We start from the raw sequence: 22075 nt of genomic DNA on the forward strand, positions 1-22075 counted from the left end.
TTTAGAAGTGTTAAATAGTGTTAAACAACAAATGGTGAGGTGAAATGTGACCCATCCCCCTGTGAGGATGGACTAGTTATGTGTGAGAGATGATGATAAAATTTAACTACTAGAAGTTTACTTAAGAAGACTCACACTAAATCAAGAGGATGTCCAGGAAGTAAGATATTTCTAATTGCCATTTCTGTAGAGAACCTTTTCTCTATCACTCTTGTAAGAAATCTGGGATTTTGTGAACTACTATCAAAAAAAAAAAATAAATAAATAAATAAATATATATATATATATATATATATATATATATATATATATATATATATATATATATATATAAATATATATATATATATATATATATATATATATATATATATGGACAGAATTCACTTTTATTTACAAATTATACAACATTTGGACAAACTTCCTCAAGTGTATCTGAAGTTTAGTACTTTCTGAGCATTTTGAATGAATGAACAAATTCAAATTCACTTGCTGCTCTATGACAGAAACACGCCACCTGTTGCAGATGTAGACAAAAACTGCTGTTCCCGCCCGGTTTCGAACCGAGGACCTTTCGCGTGTTAGGCGAACGTGATAACCACTACACTACGGGAACTGGCTGACAACTCCTTTTGCCCCCCCCCCCCACTGATCTGAAAACATAAACTCAAAGTGTGTATCGAGTTTGAGCTATTGTTGTCGAGGGAACGCTGCAGCTGACACAGTTTAAAGGTAAGGAGAATGTGAGGGCTCTTTGAAACTGTGATTAATAGTCAGTCAGTCCAGAGTTCACCTTTTAGCTGCTCCAGTTTCCTAACCTCTGAAACAGATCAAAGTCAAGCTGTTGCTGTGGCCTGTGCTCACGTACTGCTCCTTTACAACAGCACGCTCCCCGAGTCTGCTTTGGGAAAGAAAGATGCCACTTATGTTTCCCACAGATGCCCTCTGCAGTACAACAAGGGCTCCAGACTCACTTAGACACTTGGCCTACTTTACCGCACACATTCTCAAAAGTCTGGATCACACGTCCCATGATGCCCTCTGAGACGTGATAGACGGCGGCCCGTTGTTGTTTGAGGTCTCCTGGAGTCTGCGCCCGCTGCATGAGGCCGCAACAGCTAATGTCTTTTTTATAGGCTGGTTTGAGCGTCTGCACTACACAGTTATGTCATTACAACCCCGTGTGGTGATGTGCTCAACTTAGAGGAAAATAGTGATTGCTGTGCGAGGACAAGGGCAACACACTTCTCCTATTGTCAGCATTAGGCTGCAGCCATTAAAAGTTCTCACTGAGTGTATTTCATTACCTCGTAAAAAGGCCATTTGGCATCACTTTCACGCATTCCTATTATCGTTAAAGCCTGTTTTCCCAGCAGGGTCTGAGTCTGAGACGAGGGACAGGTAATCACCACAACTGGGTCTTTACACAGCTACTGCCAAGAAGTGAAGTGGGCAGAGATCCAGGACTCACTGCTGTAAGTCAGTGAAAAAACCCAAACTGTTCCTCCCACCAATTTCCTTCCTATTACTCTCTCCTAATTTCCAAAAAAACTGATTAAAAATGAATGCACTGCATTGGGGTTGTAAAAACAAAGAGGATCTTTTACAAGCAGCAGTTACACTCACTGACCTCTCCCCAAACTGTATCCTCTCAACTGGGCTCCTTTTATTAAAAATTACTTAGAGAGGAACTTGTTCAACCCCCCCCCCTTCCTTTCCTGGGGAATGAGTGGGCTTTAAAGAGTCTCTGCAAAAAGTTTGGCTGAGGAGGCCTGCAGGTCACAAACTCAGACTGACTTAGTTGATATTAAATAATTACGCACCGAATTAAGAAGAAAACGTTGAATGACGGGAAACAGCTTTCTTGGGAATGAACTGTGACTTATTGGGGGATATGTCCAGTCAGCTTATATAAACAAAGTGTTGAGAGGATTAAAGGTTTCATCCTGAGGACAGCAGGTAACAGAGCAGGGACTGGAGAAGCAAAGCTAATGCAGCCTAGATTTGCTTATTAGAAACAAAAATAAAGAACTAAAGCTTGTTACAGTGGTCTAAATCTGACTGAAAGTAGTGAATTAAGATCTGGACAGTTCGGATGTGGTGGGAATTGACACAAAGGAACTGAGGGTCTTAGCATACTTGTCACTAGGGTTGCATATTTCTTGCACTTTTCTTAACTGCTAGTTAAAATGTTAATCAATTAATCATTAATAATTTAATACAAAATGCATGTTTTTGTTTGCTTTTGTTCTCATTATCCTTTTTTTTTCAAAAACAATATCTAATACGGCACAAATACTGACTCACAATTCTCCTGCATTTCTGCCATTCCTTATGGGAAGTTTTAAAGAAAAGGAGCAAATTTCTTCCTATGAGCAGCCTAAGTAACGTATCCTCAGAAAAAACCTTTGTATAATATTCATTATCGTAATTAATTTTGAAATTGGACAAGGTAAGGCTAAATGCTGTGGTACAATTACCACAAATTACAATTACCCAAAACATCAGTATGTGACGTGCGTTTACGAATGACAACTAAAAAATCCTACTTATTCTACCTCTAAAAGTTACACATACAGGAAAAAAACAGCTTTGGTTTCAAAATCCTCCCTATTTTTGAGGTCAAGGTTGGCATGTATGGGTGTTAGAAGTAAGATTAGACAACAAGAATACCAAGAATATACTTTAGAGCCTCACTTCTTGCTTATTTACTGTTTTAAGATCTTTCCAGACCTTTTATGGACCCTCAAAAGCAAAACAGCACAGCTTTAGACCCCTTTCATCTCATTCCAAAAAGATGAAAAGTCCAATGACCAATTTCCGTTCGTCAGAGTGCTTGAAGGGGATTTCAAGCACATGAGCATCTATATGTGTGTGTGCATTCACGCACATGTCTAGGAAAAGATAAAAGTCAGAAAATGTCTCATGGTTTCTTTTTAAAGAGACATCCCCGGGCTGATATGGTTCCGATTAGGATCGCATCACTCCAGTAGCAAAGCTCTTTGTAGGGCCGTGAAAGCTATTGAGGATATATGATCGAGTGTAGGATAGAGCAGTCTGCAGCCTGGAGCGAAGCGCAGAAATACTTCAAATCTAGTGGGCCGCTGCATACAGCGATTTATACGCATTCCAAGTTTTTTTTCCTTATATAGAATGCAATAAATATGTGTGTGTGTTTGGAGGATAGAGCAATCCAACCAGCTCTGTTATATGGGAACTCATTGTTCTGTAAGCTGCTCATACTGTACATCTCTGAGTTTGGACCTCAGCTGGTTACCGTGCTGCCCCATTTACTTTCTCTGACCTCTGTACACTCTCACACACATATATCCTCATCTCATCGCTCTTTTATGTTTGAACATCTGAAATAAGTCAGAAAGCAACAGGAGCCATGTGGCTGCCATGTGATATAGGCCACTCGTAGGCCTACAGAAAATTGATGGTTGATTTCAGTATCTCTTCCTGCGTCTGGTTGGAACTTTCTGTCAGTTAAGCAGAACACAGGCAGAAATATCATGACAGAGATCCTTAAGTTCAAAAGAAGAAACAGAAAGCCGTGAGCCAGGATGTACACACAGCCTGTACTCTGCTCCCCACTCGTCTACAGGGACAGAACAAAGCAGATAAGATAAGTCATGCTGTTTTGCTGCTACATGGTCTTTTCTTTCATGATGACAGAGCTGGAGAACAGGCAGTCAGTCCAAACTTTCAATTTCTGCAACAAAGAAGAAACACTTGGTAGAGTGGTGTACTGACCTAAACTTAATTTCTTCATCTAAAAAAAAAAAAAGTTCCTTCATGAAACTACTCACAATGAGGTCTGTGATCAATGACGATCAATGTTGAATTTTTCAAAATATTGAATATTCTTTGCCCTTTGAGCACCACAAACTGATTGCCAAATTATTGGAGAGAAGGCAGAAATCTCTACAGCCGATATCTCATTAAAACTTGTCAACTCACACCAAAACGATCCAGATAGACAAATAGCCATACAGGCCATTGATTTTGGGGTGAACTGTCCCTTTAATGCATTGCTTATTTTTTATAGAACTGGTCATAGATATGGTTATCGGTGACCTGTTTAACCTGTTTTTTGTTCACCATTGAATCACTGTGTATGACAAAGAACATAATTTTTCACACACAACAACAATCTCTGTTCCTCAGTTTACCTCACTTAACAAGAATAACGGCACCTACATTATTGAGATTAGAAAACTGCTGTTCCCGCCCGGTTTCGAACCGAGGACCTTTCGCGTGTTAGGCGAACGTGATAACCACTACACTACGGGAACTGGCTGCCCATCCCTACCCCCCTACTCGGTACAGATAATCTTGCCCTCCTTCACCAGCATGTGACATATGAGCCACAATCCTGAGGCCCGTGTGAGACTGACAGCAACAACAGACTGACCCAGCAGGACAGTCAGAGGTCTGCACCCCTCTGGAGCTGTTTACATTTCCTACAAAACACACAAAGACCTGGTTCAGCACATGCAACACCGCAGTGGGATATATTCAGGGTCCTGATTTATCAGAAAAATAGCACATGTATTGGCAAGTACCTCTGCAAAAACCATGCACACAGACAGGTCCTATATGAGTGTGTTCTTAAACTTGTGCTGATCATATAAATGTAAGACAGAAAACTAAGTTTGTTCTGAGATACCAAAAGACTGTGATGTGCTAAACAGTCAGTTACTGATGTGTGGAGATGTTTAAAGCCTTTAATAATGAAATCCCTACACACTTAATTAGCCCATTGCTGCTGTGCTGGGGAGTTAATGCATGCTGGCAACAATATTCAAAACACAACTTGATCTTTTGATATGCTAAATTAATGAATTTCTGTTTAATTTCTTCTTTGTGTTGTCGCAGTTTTTCCATTGCTGCTCTCTGGCTGATTAAATATTCATTCAGCTGCAGAAAGCTTTTTATTAGTCCTTTAATTAGAACGTAGCTCTGACTGCACGGCTCCTTGGTTTTAGCAGGATTACAGGAACTGTTTGTGTGATGATTGAGCCTTTTTTCCCCCACAGCTAACACATCGTGCTGCTGCTGTATATTTGCTTCACAGAGTATAAGCAGTGTGACTATTTTTAACCACATAAGCATAATGTTTATATGTGCATCAGTGACAGCCAGCCTCTTTACTCAACAGCTGCTGATGTCACCACGGCCATGTGAGGCCTTTGACTCAGTTGCCATGTAGCCTTCTTCTCTAACTTCATTGTTTGAGCCAATCGGCGAGGGTTTTCTGCCAGCAGAGGGTTGTGATTTGCAGACTAGTCTTGCATCTCTGCAGGCAGTGTGTGTGATTCTCTTACAGAGGTCTGCAAACGGCAAAACACAGACGTGTACTGCTCTTATGCAATCACGACCCTGCCTGCAGCCTGCACACAGAAGCATGAGTTATCCTACACTTAAGAGCAAAGAAAAAGAGAAACATCCCTTTAATGCTCTGGATTTTGAAACACAGTAGTGCTTTCATGTTTCTTCTCTTATATAAAACCCACACGGTGAAGTCAGAGATGCAAACACTGCTTTGTTCCACTGTAACATACATTAACCACCAAATTTCTGATTTAATCTAGTACAGCAGTGACAACACTCACTTTTGCTATCAAGAGACTGGGATCTAACTCACATTTTTGTCCTCTGATGTATTCCCATGTTTGTCTTGGACAGATCTACAGCGATGTCTTTCATTCACCATCCTTATGGGGATATTGCATAGTCGTGAGCTAGCTCATTATGTCACTATTCAGGATTCAGGATTCAGTTCTGATCTTTACCTCTAACAGCATGTGCCATATTTAAGCCATTAGATCATCTATGTTTACTCAGTGGACTCAACAAAGTAATGGGGGAAGTACGACGTGTCAGTCTTGAAGCAGGTGCCAGTAACATGATCACTTCAATTCTGATGTAACATTCACCAACTTTTTCACAGACTTTTGCTACCATGTGTTATTAAAATGTCTCATTTCTTGTTTATTCTGGTTTAGCTCAGAAGAAAACTGCTGAAAAGCAACATCTGCAGCTAAGGTCAATAAAATATAACGGCCACTATTGGCTGAAATTATAAACCGGCCAAACCAAACCACCATGTTTGAAACAAATTCATTACAATCACTGACAAAAATAACATTTAAATATACATAAAACAGCTAACTACTTGGTACAGAACTACGCATGATGGGAAATGTAGGCTGTCATTACAATATTCTAGAATGAAGCCTTGTTTTGATCTGCTCTATATATATTTTAAAGTTACTGCATTAAAAATACTAACAAACTATAACATTTGCATTTACGAATATAAAACATCAAGCTTAATAAACTTCTCAATACAGAGCTTGGCATGATGGGAAACGTGGGCTTTTCACTAATAGCCTCTTTTTGATCCGCTACTGTTTGCCCTGTTAAAGGTACTGCATTATGCTGCTCACACAAACTCTACACATCCATTTCAAATAAAGAGCCCTCTAGTTCTTTTCACAGGCAAAGTTACACTGAGTAGTTCATTACCCAGATGAAAAAAGAAGCAGCAGATTCTTATTTAGATACATTTATTTTCGATGTTATATTTTGTGGTTATTACGGTGGAAACACTACAGCTTTTGTCCACAAGGGCCTCTGAAATCAACAAAATATGAAAGCTTTAACAAACTACTCTGTACATAACTAGGCATGGTTTGAAATGTGGGGTGTCACTACAATATTTTCATACAATGCCTGGTTTTGACACGCTGCTGTTTTCCCTGTTAAAGTTACTATATTACGCTGTGAACACAAACTAAGTTTGGGTCCCTGGAAGACACCCAATTTCTCTCTTGGGTCTTGTACTGAAAAAGTTTGGGAATCTGATCTACTGAGGAAGCCAGTAAAACAAGTCATAAACCAACTGGCCTTGATCATTTCAGGTAAATGTATCACATTCCCTGAATCCACGTGGTAACTCTGAGTCATTTACTGTAACAACTTCCCTGTCATTACCTGAGCCAGGACCACTGTTAAAGCATGTGATGAACATACCAGAAGCCCACATCACCAAACTCTCTCACCACCTAATTACATGATTAATGCCTGTTGTCACCCTGCGAAGATTAAAGCCACCCTGCATACGGCCTGCTGTACGGCCAGAAGCGATGGGGCTGGACTCATCCCAGAGGGGGTCATTGTGGGTATCAACCTGAGAATGCTTTACTGACCTGCTGCTCCCCTCCTGGAGCTCATTAACCAATCACAGATCCCTCGCAGGGGGGGATGGATTGGGGCCAATAAAGGGCTATGCCCTCCGGTGGGGACAGACGGAGATTTATGTGGCCTATATAAAAGGCCATTAGGGGACTGGCTGGCATTTTAGGCAAGCGGGAGGGATGAAACCCTAATATCTCATCTGCACTAATCAACATACTCAAATGGGAGAGCGTAATTTCGTATGTGGGCTAAAATGCGGCGGGGGTGAGAGGTGGGATGAGCGAGGTGGAGGGTGGATGATAATGGTTGGATCTGATTCTCTTCCACAGCTAAGCTGGCACGACAGCTCCATTGTTCTCCCCGCTAAGCTGCACAAAGAAAATAAAACCAAACCTGGCCAGCAAACAGGTCACGAGCCAACAGAACATGGTGTTAAACACACAGCCAAAAAAACACAGACCAATAGCCGAGTAATCATCATTTGTTCTTTTGCTGGGACACGGCCCATACATTATGTCTGGTACTAGTCCAATTAGTGTTCCCAGTCAGCCTCCCATCTCATCACCCCGTGTCTTAATTAGGTGCCGCTTTAGGCTGAAGGAGGACAATGCACCCAGTGTGTCTCCATACCCTCATCTATCCTCTAACCTCCACGTTCCTTAACACCCTGTAAATAACATGATGCGTGCCACGGAGCAATATGCCCAGGAGTCTGCTTTCTCTGCCCCCTTCAATAATGATGTAAAAACACTTAAAGTCACTCTCCTCTGAAAATTAAATTTTATATTCTTAAGACAATTTAAAGGACCAGTGTGTAGGATTTAGTGGCATCTAGTGATGAGGTTCCCAATTGCAACCAAATTGTCTCACCCTCCTCTTCCAAGAGTGTAGGAGGACCTATGGTGGCCATGAAACTTGTGAAAAACACAAAAGTCCTCTCTAGAGTCAGTGTTTGGTTTCTCCATTCTGGGCTGATGTGGAAACATGGTGGCACAACATGGCAGACTCCATAGATGAGGACACACATCCTTTGTAGATATAAAAGGCTCATTCTAAGGTAACGAAAAACATAATTGTTCCAGTGTAAACAGGAAGCAGACTGTCTACTCTTGGGATGGTTATTTAGTTGCAGAAAATATTAGGAACAAAGAACAGGGTTAGATGCTGAATTTAACAGCAGCTGACATAGACAACATGGTCAACAGCACCTGTAATTTGTTATCCTTGTTGAATTAACTGCTGGTAATCAAGGATGATGTTTTCTTCTGGAAAAGGGAAAAGTGTCATGTGAAAGGGGCGTAATGAAGTAGGGTACAAAACATTGTGATTAATAACACTAAATCAGGAAGCAAACATACATGTCTGCATCACTGTTGCATCAAAAATCTTTTCCACTCGTCCAGACTAAAATGCATTCTTGCAGGCAAATTTTGTTTTCCTATGATGGTGAAGGAATGACCTGTCTCATTCTGCCTGACTGGCTTGTACTTGTTGACTTCCTTGGTTGGGTTGGTTAGGGTTAGGCATGACAAGTGATGACTGGTAGGGTTATGGTAAGAACATTAGGGAAAGCCAATCAGAGATGGAGCAGGGCAAGTCAGTGCTTCACCATCCTAGGAAAAGAAATATTGCATCCTGAAGTTTTAAAACAAAAAACAGGGTCAGTAGCATTTTCAAAAGTCTGTGTTTTAGGCAGGCTTTTTAGACATCAGATTTTGACATTTTCAGATTGTTTTAAAGACCCTCAGGCAGCTGGTCATGTTACTATCTCAGATGATGATGGTGCATGATTTAACATCATCACCTCTCAGCCCTCATCAAACCGAGTTCACCACCATGTGGAGGCAGAAATGCAGGACGGCGGAGAAGAAAGGGAGAATTGTCGAAGAGCTGATAAGATCAAAAGCCAACCGAGAGCAAAAAAAAAAAAACTGCAGTTTACTCATAAAACCTGGCGCTCAAAGTCTCATTCAGAATGAGTGAAAGGATGAATGGGATTTCACAGAGCAGTTTGGTGAACAGGGATTTCTGCACATAGTGAGAGCTGGGAGTGGCATCACATGCGACTAACTGCAAAACTGACAAACTTGGACGGTAATGAAATACAGAAACCACCTTAATCACATTGTTTGACATTAAGATATGGACACGTGTGCGCAGACAGAGAGGGGAAGAATGAATCAATACAGGACCTGCAGGTCAACGCAGTAAAGTCTGAGCTTAGTATGTAATCCCTGTTTTATCCCACTCAGTAGAACCAGTGGTCAGCCTTCCTCAGGCCTCTGTTGAATAATGGAAAGCGCTAAAGCAAAGGTCAGGCCGACGCTCAACTCGGATTCTTTGTCCTCAACCTGTTTATTATGCACACAAATTACAGCTCAAAATGCTGGCGATGCACTCATGATGAAGATGGGGAGAAGTGCTGAATAAACATGTGCAAACACACAGTGAAATAGAAAAAAATGAGTCAGAGTTTTGGCTGCGTGTGCAGAGCTATGCACAGAACCAGGAGAGGCTCACACGTGCTGCTTCTTCTCTGTCTTTCACGTACAAAAAGCATCTGGAGAAAGAAAAGGAGCTGCTTTCCTGTTCCCACGCATGAGTCACAACGCAGAACCTGCTTCAAAAAACTATGCCATACCAGACGTGTGTGTAAGTGGGTGCACTCAGTTTTGGGTAACAGATCCCTCAACACAAGGTTCCTTCAGTCCAACCTGAAGCTTTAAACCAAATGACAACAACAGGCCTTCATGAATGAACCTCAGTCCTCCATTAGTACATACTGCAATACTTTTTGGTCTAAAATTCAAGTAAATGAGGAAAGACAAACAAGTTATCAGTTAACAAGGTTCCTACACCTTTTCCAAAGGCAAATTCAAGCACTTTTCAAGAATTTTGAAGGTGTATTTTAAAGCTTTTCCTGCACCTTAAAGCTATGGTAAATTACATATTTATATACTTCTACTCAAAATGATTATTTCACTTCTTCATCGACAACATTAAATCACATGCTGTTGTGCTATTAACAACCAAAAGTATGCTTTGTTCTATCATCACTGCCTTTAAATGATGAAGTGCAGAAACAGATCACACTTAAACATTCAAATGAAAACAATGAAAAGCCAATAGTTTATCATTAAAGGTGTAATATGCAACAATTCCCTTAAAAGACGATGTATAGACAACATGATCCCTCTCAATCACTACTTGTGACCCACTAGAAGTGTGTGTGGTGGTGTCTGTATCTGCAGACACCCTGCCCCCTGCCAGTATTTCCTTATTTTTCTCATTATTTTGCTGTGGTCTGGAACTTTACCAATCTAAAATGTCTGTAGTACAAAAATAAACCAGCTGTCTGTTGTGTTTACGAACAGCTCGGGCAAGTCCTGCTGATTCTACCTTTAACAAAACACTGTGGATAAACTGCTGATAATTGGCCACATAATTGCAAAATGTCAAAGTTTAATCAAAACTCTGCCCTTGCAATTCTAATTGTCTTAAAAAACACGATGCAAATATGCTAGAAGCATGTTTCAGAGGCTATTTGGGATAATGTGACAGTTAATTAGAGGAACCTGCGCTTGAAATGCCAAAGGGACATTAAATCAGTTCAGCCAGAGGAGGACGGTACTTCAAATGAACAGGAGGGGGAGCTAATCTGATACTGAAACATCTCACAGCCAACACAGCTTCGTTGGAAATGCCATGTACTCATCATTAGTAGCTTTAAATGAGAAGTAATGGAGATTGGAGGATGGAGAAAGAGTGGAATATGAGACAATAGGGAGGAATTTGTTGTTTAAACAGATTCTCAGCTATCAGAACAGTGGTTCATAAAGTGACTGTGATTTTTAACTCATGGTCATTTTACAGTCCTGTATCCAGGTAGGTAATAAGCCTTTCAACTATCTATGCTATTTAACATCAGGAAATGCTTGTGATATACTAACTTTTAAAGCTGACAGTAAATATTTACAGTAAGTAGCATCAGATAGATGATATGATATTTAGGAATAAGACCATTTAAGGAAAGAAAAACATAAATTGAGCCTTTTCTAAAGGCTGTGAGTTTTGTGTTTACTGAGGCTGGTGTTACAGCTGGTCACACTTTAGCCACCTCTTTATTCTGCACTACATCACTGCCTGTGCCGCAGTCAAATAGAACCATCAGATAAGAACAATAGTGAACTCTGCGCTGAAAGAAAGACACCCAGGGAGAGAGCGCACGCACATGGACAGAGGAATACACTGAGAATAAAAGAGAGGCAGAACAAACAGATGGAAGTGACAGAGTGATAAATAGGAGAGTACAAATGATAAAAGAAGAGGAAACACAGCTTGCGTGTGTATGTGACACGTGTGTGTGTGCATATGTCAGCCAGAGAGAGACCTTTTGTCTGAGCAGCTTGCTGCGGACGCGGCCCCATAGCTTGGCCCCGGTGTTGCTGTGCCTCTTGAGCACGGGGGTCTGTGGCTGGCTGGACAGATTTTGCTGGTTCTGGTCCACGCAGCAGTGCTGCTCCAGGCGCTCGCACACCGAGTTCAAGTTTACATCCGACACCAAGATCTCCGTCATCCCAAAAGCCTCTGAATCCACAGTACGCAGCTTACAAGAAGGAGGAGGAGGAGGAGGAAGAGGAGGGGGGAGGATGGATCCCCAAGTAACCTCTCACTGATCTGACCGGACCAGGTGCTACAGCAGAGCCGCTCCAGGAATTCACCAGCAGAAAAAACAAAAAGTCTCCCACAGCTGATACCCTGTCAGATATTCACTTGAAAAAGAGGAGAGAGTGATGACAGGGAGGAGGAGAAGATGCTGCCATGGTCTCCTTGATAAGCCTGATAATAATTCCACGTTGGTGCCTCTCTCTGTGTGAGCTCATTCCACAGTCAGCTGCCAACATCTCCTCACTGTGCAATCTGACTTCCACTACGGCAAACACAGATACAGAGTGCTAGAGCGAGGCACAGAGAGAAAGAGAGAGGAGGGAGGAGGGGGAGGAGGAGGAGGAGGAGGAGGAGGAGGGAGATCGGGGGAGTGAATGAGCTCCCGTTGTCACTGAGCGGCCCTGCTTCTCCAGATGTTGATGGACACACCTCCACAGAGAGGAGGGAGGGAGGGAGGGGAGGAGGGAGCAATAAACAGTCAATGAGGAATGAGAAGCTCAAGACTGAGAGGGAGAGTGAAAGAGGGAGGGAGGGAAGGATGGAGGGGCTGCTAAACGCTGTGTTTAGTTCAGAGCTTTGACCCCTTGTCAACCTTTCCCAGAGCTGGTCAGGACACTCAGGATGTGAGTAAAGAGAGGAATGTAGGGCTGCAACTAACCACTGTTTTGATTGTGGATTAATCTGTTGATTATTTTTTCCATTAATTGATTAGTAGGAATGCGAAACACATCAATATTATATCTATATCATGATATGAGACAACTAGTTGTTATTCTTTGTCTTTACCCTCTTAGTCATTATATCCACATTACTGATGAATATTTAGCAAAAATCTCATTGTACTAACATTTTGTAAAAGCACCAAAAGTCATCCCTACAATACTGTCGCAAGACTGATAGAGGTATTTGCTAAAAAATATCATGATATTTGACTGAGTCGCAACTACACAAGTGGTAAAATAGAATTAGACTATTCAACTATTTTGATAAACAATTGATCATTAAAGGCATTTTTCATGCAAAACAGCAGAATATGCTGTTTTCAGCTTCTCAAATATGGAGATTTCCTGCTTTTGCCATTTATTATCATATTTTTGGGTTTCTGACTAACGAAACAAGACATTTAAAACCATCATCCTGGCCTTTACAAAAATTGGAATGAACACTTTTCACCATTTTCTGACATTTTATAGACGATGCAGCTCTAGATTAAACATGACAATTAACTTCAGAAGATATCTGACCCACTAACCCCACTGAACAAATGAAAAAAACAAAAAAACAAAAAAAAAACACAACCCATAAATGTTAAACCTAGTATTGATCAGCTGTTTAATCTATAAATATCAAAAAATAGGAAAAATGGTGATCAGTGTTTCCAAAAACCCAAGATGATATCCTCAACTGTTCTGTTGTTTTTGTTTTGTCTACAACTCAAAGATGTTCAGTTTAGTGTCAAGGAGAAGTAAAGAAACTGGATAATAGTGACATTTCTTAAAATGCTACTCAAATGATTAATGACTAACTTAATAGTTGACAACTAATTGATTAATTGTTGCAGCTCTGGAGGAATGTAATGAAGAGAAAAAGGAAGACAGAGCGTGACATGCTTTAGTGTTGTTTTAGCCTTTATTTGATACAACTTGATAAGGAAGATTAAGGTATTTGATGGTAATTTCTGTTGTTTTTATTTGTGGGATGTTCTTGGGTTTTTGTGCTGCGTTGTTTTGGGACTTACGGGACCGTGTTGGAAATAAGTATTTACATGTTATCCCTGAGATTGTTTTGTCTTCTGTATCCATAAATAATATCAATCAACCAAGGAGAAAAAGTGAAAAAACAGTGGAAAACACCATCTCTGAAATCTCAGTGGCTCTGAAAGCTTCTCTTTTGTCATTTTCCCTCAAAATATGACAAAAGCCACATTTCTTCCTCCTCTCCCCACCCTCTTCCTCCTCATCTGTGTCTGTGTGTTTGTTATCGTGCCTTTTTCTGTGCCGATGACTTTTCCTCACCACGCTCTTAACAGTTCTCTGGTTTCCACATGCACGCACACTGGCACATCCTGGGAGACACGCTGAGCGAATCACCATCTTTATTCAACAGGACAGCCGGAGCTGGCTGCTCTTAAAAGGCGTATTCCTCTGTATAATGGATCGATAGGGGCAGGGGGAGTGTGTGTATGCCTGTCAAACCCCATCTCCGTCCAACGTGTCCTGTCCCATTTGAATTACAGGGGAGAAATATTCTGCTGGGGAAAGGTTACAGACACCAGGCTGAATGTTAAAGCCTCCAGACCAGTAAGGCAGACTGTCTGCTGCTGGGCTGAATGGTTGTGATTCAGAATTGATGTCTACTGGTAGCTAAACTGCTGCCTGCTGATTTTAAGGTGATTCATAAAGATATTCAGATAAAGAACAAGGAACATGTTACACAATATCTTTGATCTACTGAGACAGCTGTGTTTACTGAGATGGCAAGTGAGATTACTTGCTCTGAAACAAGCATTTTTTTTTTTTACTTAAAAAAAAGTGTAGAAGATTTTATTCATTGGTTATTTTTAAGTCAGTGTAGGCTCTGATCACACCTTAACAAACCAAACAGAGTCGTCATGTCACCACGAGGCGCCTCAGATAGCACCAGACAGTATGATACCATGGTGTAAAAACATGTGGGTTAGTGTGTGTTCTGTGGCGAAGATAAAACAGTGAACAGATAGCAAGCAGTGAGCAGGGACAGCCTGTATGTCTGACTTTGTGACCAACAATGCAGGAGGAGGAGGACGTGGGGTGGGTGAGTATGGAGGAGACCTCAGCCAACCCTCGCCACAGAAGAGTATTTTTAACTTCCAGGGTTTGTAACTCTGAGACATACACACTCCATGCGTCACATCTTGGAAAGAATGTCTGGGAACACCATGTTTTGGAAATGGGAGAAAAAAAACCCACAGGGAGACGGGAGATATTTTTGGGGAAGATAAGACAGAAACCGAACACGGAAATAGATGGGTGTATTTTAACTGCATATTATATATTAATATATTATATATGTTCAAGAAGCTTTGTTAGAAGACAGATCTGCTAAGACAGCATACATCAAAGAGACCAACATACGATGGGAAAACAACTGAATCACTATGTGTTCAAATCAGAAGCTCCAGAGTGGAGACCTGTGAACGCTACGCTGCCTCAAAGTTAGGAACGAAGTTGATCTGTGATTTGTGAGGATATGGATGTGAAATATGGATTAATGGCAAAATTTAACCATCATAGTCTCAAATACAGTTCTACTCTTGCTATTTTTAAAGTAATAATTTCCTAAATCTTGATTAGGAGTGTGAAAAAAAAGGATTCTTAGATGAACTGTGATTCTCTTTTGAAAGATTATGAATCAATGCAGACAAATCAATAATACGTGATTTAAAACCCAAATCTCAATATTATCGCCTGGAACAATTTTGTAAGACTGGGCTGTACGATCCTGAACGTGTGGCTGACCCAAATGGATGGTGAAGAAAGACAGACGTAGAAATGTGTGTCACATTTAAGATGTACAATAGGCTACTTTTGGTGAGGATGTCTGTGTGTGAGCCACTGCAGATTGATACAATCCGACAGGGACCACCTGTCTTAAAAGCGAGTGCAGGGAAGCATTTTGTCTTAATGAAGCTGAGGGGAAAAGGCACCTTGACAAAGCCACACTGTACGCAAGCTGTGTCTAAATGGACTTTTAAAAATAAGCACATAGTCACACAGTGAAAAGAATAACTAATATTGAAAAAAAATCACGTATAGAAATCAAAAATTTTCATGGAAGATGTGTCAGTAATCGTTTCATAATCACGTCATAGTCATAGACTCCTACCCCTAATCCCAGTGCAGAGTTGCAGAGGTTCTGTGTTTTACTCTGAAGCACAAGACTGGTTGATTATGTGAAAAAAAAAAAAAAGCTGCTGTGTGTTCACGTGACGAGGACTTGTTCAGTCCCAATGAACTGTAGCTTTAGCTTTCTACAAGCTATCATTCCTAATCTGACAGACACAGTTTGATCCAGTAGCTGAGTAGTGCATTAAATGTAGACTATTGAAAGTCAAAATACTGAAATAAACAGCAGATGTAATGTGTGCATGTCATGACATGTTCGGGGGGGGGGGGCACACAAAATGTTCCTGAGGGCCACCATTGGCCTGCAGGTTATAGATGTATCCTTTGTTTTTGGCTGATTCAAAAAAGTGATACAAACCGCGATTCAAACTCATGAGACGATCAGAGCCGTGAGTTCTGAGAGCTGTTGAACCCCTGCTTAAAGGGATAATACAGCAATTTAGTACTTACATGAAGACCCATTAAAAAAAAGGTTAGTTGAAATCAAAACAGAAGAGCCTATGGTTTCTTGACTTTTACTTCTGAGTATCACAAAGATGTACCGGTATGATATTTAAAAAATGAAATATCATGCTAATAACACATATAACTATAACATGTAAATAATCTAGTGCTTTTTAAACATAATGTATGCTCTTAAATCATTTCATTGTTTCTTTCCGTTCTCATTTTATCCCCCTTTGTCTCTCTCTCCACCTCCCTACACTTGTATTTTGACTGTAATTCATTTGCCAAATAGACAAAATGCATAATTAACAAAATTAAAGATGAATTTGACCGATTGAATTCTATTTTTTGTTACATTACTATAGATATTACTGTAATAATGTGAATTTTATTACCCCCCATATTTGTGTAGTCAAAAATCTGATAATGTGACAGCCCTTATCCTACATTTCACATAATGCAACAAATCACAGCTTATAATTGACCCTCCTGTGCCCTCTCCAGGTCATCAGCACACCCTGTTTTCCTCACGTTCCAGCAGTGTGCCATGTTAGCCTCACTCTAGAATACAGAAGCAGGCGTCTATACAAGTGGGGTCAACCAGAGGCCTACACTTCACAACACATCACATCAGAAAAATCATAGAGTGAACACGCGTGCACATATGAACATGTACATTCATATATCCAGAGCTCCACTCTGTCTACTGTTAGCTCATACACTATTTAAGGCATTAAAAACACGCCTACATACTGTACATGCAGACATGTTGACCCAGAATACCACGGGCTCACCCAAACTCCTGTCCAGACCGCCACGGTTCCCAGAAAACCCACACTTACTCCATATGTGACATTTAAGCGCAAAATAATAACAGGATAGCGATGTGCCAGGATAATATTTGTCTGAATCTTGTTTCAGCTCCCTGATTTAGTTGGTTGGATGGGTTTTGCTGTGCGTAAGAGGAGCAGAATAATGGGCCCTTATTTTCCTAAAAGGCCTCTGCATAGATAAAAATGTACTGCAGAGATAAATTAACCATATGAGATGATGAACTGCGTGGGGCCTTGAGCTTGGGAGACATGGGAATGATAAAAAGAGGAAAGATGCAAGCAGAGGAGGAGGAGGAGGTCCAACAGGGAGATAAGATTAAGAGTTCTTGTGGGAATGGAAGACTACATGAAAGAAAAGAAAAAAGGATAATTAGAAAAAGTCGTAATCCTTGAGATATTTTTGGATTGCCAGGTTTGTTGCTAAAAGCTCATTTGCTGTGGTGTCGGTGGCGTTACTGATCAGCTGAAAGTGTGGTTGTTAGCTTTCTTTTTCCTTTATAGTTTAAATTTGATTTGGTCAATATGTTTTTTCTTCTTTTTGTGTACCAGCTACCCATTTCTTCTTCTTCTTCTTCTTCTTCTTCTTCTTCTTCTTCTTCTTCTTCATTTTTCCTTCTATTTTACAAAAGAGCTTTTCATAAAGCCATGGGAGAGGAGTAATATTCTTATTACAGTGATAAAGATTAAAGTGATAAATTTTGAATTTTCAGATATTTGTTATTTATGAGAAAAAAAAACTTCATAAAATTGCGAGAGAAAAAACAAAAACCAATGAGTCTGAATCACATTTTCTTCTTGTAAATTTATTACTTTAATTTCAGATTAAAGTAATAAATTTACTCTCAAAGTAATAAATCACTTTAATCTCAGATTAAACTAATACATTTAAAAGAAAAAAACTGAGAATTTCTGAGCTTTTTTCTTGCAAATTTACGACTTTCTAATCTCTGAGAATATCCTATTTTTTCTTCTTGGAAATTTACAACTTTAATCTCAGAATATTATCCCATCCCCCAGCTCCATAATATACACATATATAAATATACATATATTAGTTAATGGCCAGTTACACGATTGTTTAAAATGGTGGCTGTAAAATGATGAAGGAGTTTGTCGTAGGATTTTAGAGATGAAGATAAAACCATTTGATTACACCATGTAAAGGTGAGGTAGCAGATGGTTCAGCCCTGAGTGCCTATGCTCTGACATCAGGACCAGTCCTGGCTCTTAATTATACATGTGCTGGGTGGCACGGCCCCTCATAAAGCCGCTCCATATGACCAGACACGAGGGGGGAAGGGAAGGGAAGGGAGTGTTGAACCAGGTCCTGGTTTCCACTCCAAACTCCATCTGGGACTGCGGCTGCTCCCTGACAAGCTCTGTGATTCTGTTGATTCTGCGATTCTCCGGCCTCCACTCCTGCAGGCTTCAGCACTGCTCTGCCAATCACAGAGACCCTCAAGAGTCGGAGATAAATTAATGATCAATTTAACAGCTATGGCGCACCAACATTAATATGGAGTAGCTCAGAATCCATGCCTGGCTGATGTACATGGGATGGCCCTGACACTCCTGCAGTCAGTCTGCTGTTTCAGTGCATTTGCATTCAACAAGACATCCTGGGAACATTGTACAGCTGCTGAAAACATCTGCCTGCAAATGTTACGTAGTTGACCTTCACTCTCCCTTTGGATGAAACAAAACTTGTGTGTGTGTGTGACAGAGAGACACTAAGCAGTCCACAATGACTTTGTTTCATATGATGCGATTATAACCCCCAAATCCATCCTAAGAAAAAACTGGAATACTTGACATTATCAACATCTTGTGAACTACAACTCCAGATTTCTGAGTAGGAAGCTGTGCAGAGGCTCTCCTCACAGTGACAAGATCCTGGGCTCAAATCCAGCTCCTAGTTGGGGTCTTTCTGGAGTCTGCATGTGCTATCCTGCTTGACATATAGAAAACGTATGCATGGCTGTTATATTAGACTGTTAAAGTAATATTTTGACATTTTGGGAAATGTGGTTATTATGGGAAAACTGAGACTTGGTTGATTTTGCAGAGAATGTACACAGCTGGCAGAAACTGCTTTAAACTCCACAGAGCATTTCATATTGTATCAGTATTTTTGGTTAGCTCCAGGGTCAAACTTTTATCTATTCCTCTAGTCTTTTTTGTTACATTTAATCTTGTTTAATAGCATTCTTTTAACCACTCTTTTAGCATTTCTATAAAAGCAGTTTTGGTCTCCACCAAAACACTTAGAGACTGTTATTGGTCACTCTGTATTTTGACGGTCATGAACACACAGGGGGTTTTTATGTCATTTTTTTTAACAACCTACCCTGAACTGCAGCCCAAATTCATGCAACACAATCTACCTCTGAAAGCGTGTGTGTGTACGTTCATATTCTTGGCCTCAGATGTAAGGTTTTGACTGTAAATCCCTGTGGCTAACGGAGGAACAGAGGTGATCATTTGGGACTTGGGCATCCAAATATGATAAAATCAAAAAGGAAGGAGAGGTGGCCTCAGGCTTGTTTGACTTACTCATCACAAATGACAAAGTGCTACAGTTTAATCGTGTGCGAATCTGAGGTCCGTGATTGGCTGACACAGCGGGCTGGGTGACATTGATAGCTGCCAGCCATGTTGTGAGCGGATAAATCAATCAGATTTAATTTGAACAGTCTCTATAAGTCTGTTTAGGGGATGACCCACTGCACCTCTTTGATCTTTGCTGCTTCCTGGGCTGGAGCTTAGGCAGGAGTAAGGGGAAATAGAGTGAAAAAGGAGGTGTGTGTATATGTGTGTGTATGGGAGAGGGGGGGCTTTCGAGGGAGGGTCCTTCAGGGTACAGCGTGAGTGCTAAAATGGGAGTGCAGAGGCAGGAGGGGGGTTTGGCAGGGTGGGAAATCACAGCCTTAGGGTGCTCTGCAGATTATTCCTTCCTCTCTTTCATCTGAGCCGTTGGGGGGCTTCTTCCTCAGATTAACTCCTCCATCACTTATTAAGCACTTTGGAACAAAAGTGATGATGGAGAGCGAAGGAGGGAAGAAAAAGGAAGGGGCTACAGTCGGTGAAGGTTTCATTAGCATGTAGCTTGAGTCTGTTGTGGGTTGTTGGGTGTGGTTGGGATGAGAAGAGGAGTATGTGTGTGTGTGTCCTCTCAGAGACAGACAGTGGGAAGAAAAACAAAGCATTCAGGATACAAAAAGATATGAATAGACCCAGCTATTTAAAGGATAGTTCGGATTATTTTCAGTCTGGTTGTATGAGGCAGTAGATGTCAGTTAGCATACACCCAGTTTGGGGACACAGAGGTGGGGACAAGCATGGAAGCTATGCAATGAACTGCATTGGACAGGGTCAGCAACAGAAGCTAGTTTAGCCACTTAAAGGTCCACCTAAAAAGTAACACTTTAAGTATTCTTCTTCTCCTAACTGGGGGTGCTGACAGGAATTTACTCTAGTTAATACACTGACTAAGATAAGGTAAGATAGACTTTAGTGTCCCAAAGGAAATCTGTCTTGGATACATACAGTATCTGCTATAAAAAGACACAAGATACAATTCTATATCAAACAAAACCCTACTTCAAACAATCCATACTACCCCCTTTAAAGGTAAATCTAGCCAGAAATCATCAAAAAACTTTCCACTAAAGCATATTTTTGTGTCTGATCAGTAAATTTGGATGCAGGTGAGGACAGAGAGAGAACTGAGAGATAAATTGAGCAAGAGGACATAAAGCACAAAGAAGCAGAGTGATGCAAGAGCAAATGGTGAAGCAGCAACGCTGCAGGTTCTGCATGACAAACCTCCACTCAAACAATGAGGTCACACTCTTTTCTCTTTTCTGTTCTTCAAATTTTTTCCATGTTGTGATCCATGTACATCCAGTTGATTTGTTGTTACTGCTAATTGTTGTGTTTATTGCTCCCCTCTTGATTCATTCTAATTTCTTTTCTCATTATTCTTCATTATGTCTGATTAAAAGTCACTCAGAGGTGTTCCCACAGAGAGCAGCGACACAGCTGACACTCCGCATGTGTGCCAGAATTCAAATGTGTCGTTCTTTTGCTCAAAGTGTATTTGATCACCAAACAACCGAAATCCTTTTAGTCCAACAGACAAACAACAGAACCTCCTCTGTGGAGGTAATTACAGCTCAACACAGTGAACTTTCTTTAATTACAACTCATCCACCCATCCCTGGCAAACATTATAGTATACAATCTGAGCCAAGCTGAAACTTCAGTTTGCTTTAAATAAACACCCATGACTCGAGTAAAGCAGAAGCTGCACAAGGCAAATTTGCAGTGTAAAGTAACTTTTTGGAATTTTTTCGTGTTTAGACTTCATTACTCATAGAGCAGCATAACATTGAGAGACCACATAATCCTGAGTGTCTGGGTGTACTTTTTTCCTTAGCTGCGAGCAGGAGAGGAGATAAGAAATCTTTCCACAGCAGGTTTAGCCATCATTGCTGTGTCCATGTTTTTCTGGATCGAGCACTCGCACGCTGCTCTAATTCTTTTTAATTCATGTGCACAGACAAGATTTCCAGCTGCAGTCATACCTGGCAGCAGTTTAATCGGTGTAAATGGGGCAAAGCTAAGAAGTAAGTCTCAGGGGGGATGACACATTCTTCTCTGTTTCAGCAACAATTTGGGATGTCAACTCGAGCTGGCTGTGATTTCTTACTACAGACCATCCTGTTGTGCCATTTTAGTGTGATGTGGATGTGAACCCATTACGCTGAAGTCGTGATCTGCGTGTTGTGCCCTCTGCCTGACTGGGACAAGGCTGCGTTACATCTAAACAGCGTGACCCAGTTCCAGTGATGAAGAGAGTGCAGCCTCACAGGACGACAACGCTGCTGACCTGCTTGAATTATTCAGTCTTAAGTGTAAACCCACGGCTGACTGGACGCAGCCACCTGGAAGATTAGATGAGCTGGGATGGAGGGTGGCCAGACCAACAGAGAGAAGAGGTGACAGGATGAGCTCAGATGGCACGAGATGAGATGA

At 40.9% G+C, this 22075-nt stretch overlaps 1 protein-coding gene and 2 non-coding genes across 6 annotated transcripts in view; all 3 read right to left on the reverse strand.

Moving 5' to 3' along the window:
• The window catches only part of abr (ABR activator of RhoGEF and GTPase), a 186086-nt gene that overhangs the window by 9503 nt on the left and 154508 nt on the right, over positions 1-22075 (reverse strand). The gene's annotated exons all lie outside the window — the stretch shown is intronic.
• On the reverse strand, positions 544-616 carry trnav-aac (transfer RNA valine (anticodon AAC)). The gene has a single exon. It is a non-coding gene; the product is annotated as a tRNA-Val (tRNA).
• trnav-aac (transfer RNA valine (anticodon AAC)) lies at positions 4226-4298 on the reverse strand. The gene has a single exon. It is a non-coding gene; the product is annotated as a tRNA-Val (tRNA).

This window comes from Lutjanus erythropterus, chromosome 11 (genome assembly GCF_056507025.1).
Source record: "Lutjanus erythropterus isolate fLutEry1 chromosome 11, fLutEry1.hap2, whole genome shotgun sequence".
In the NCBI taxonomy this organism is placed as follows: domain Eukaryota; kingdom Metazoa; phylum Chordata; class Actinopteri; order Lutjaniformes; family Lutjanidae; genus Lutjanus; species Lutjanus erythropterus.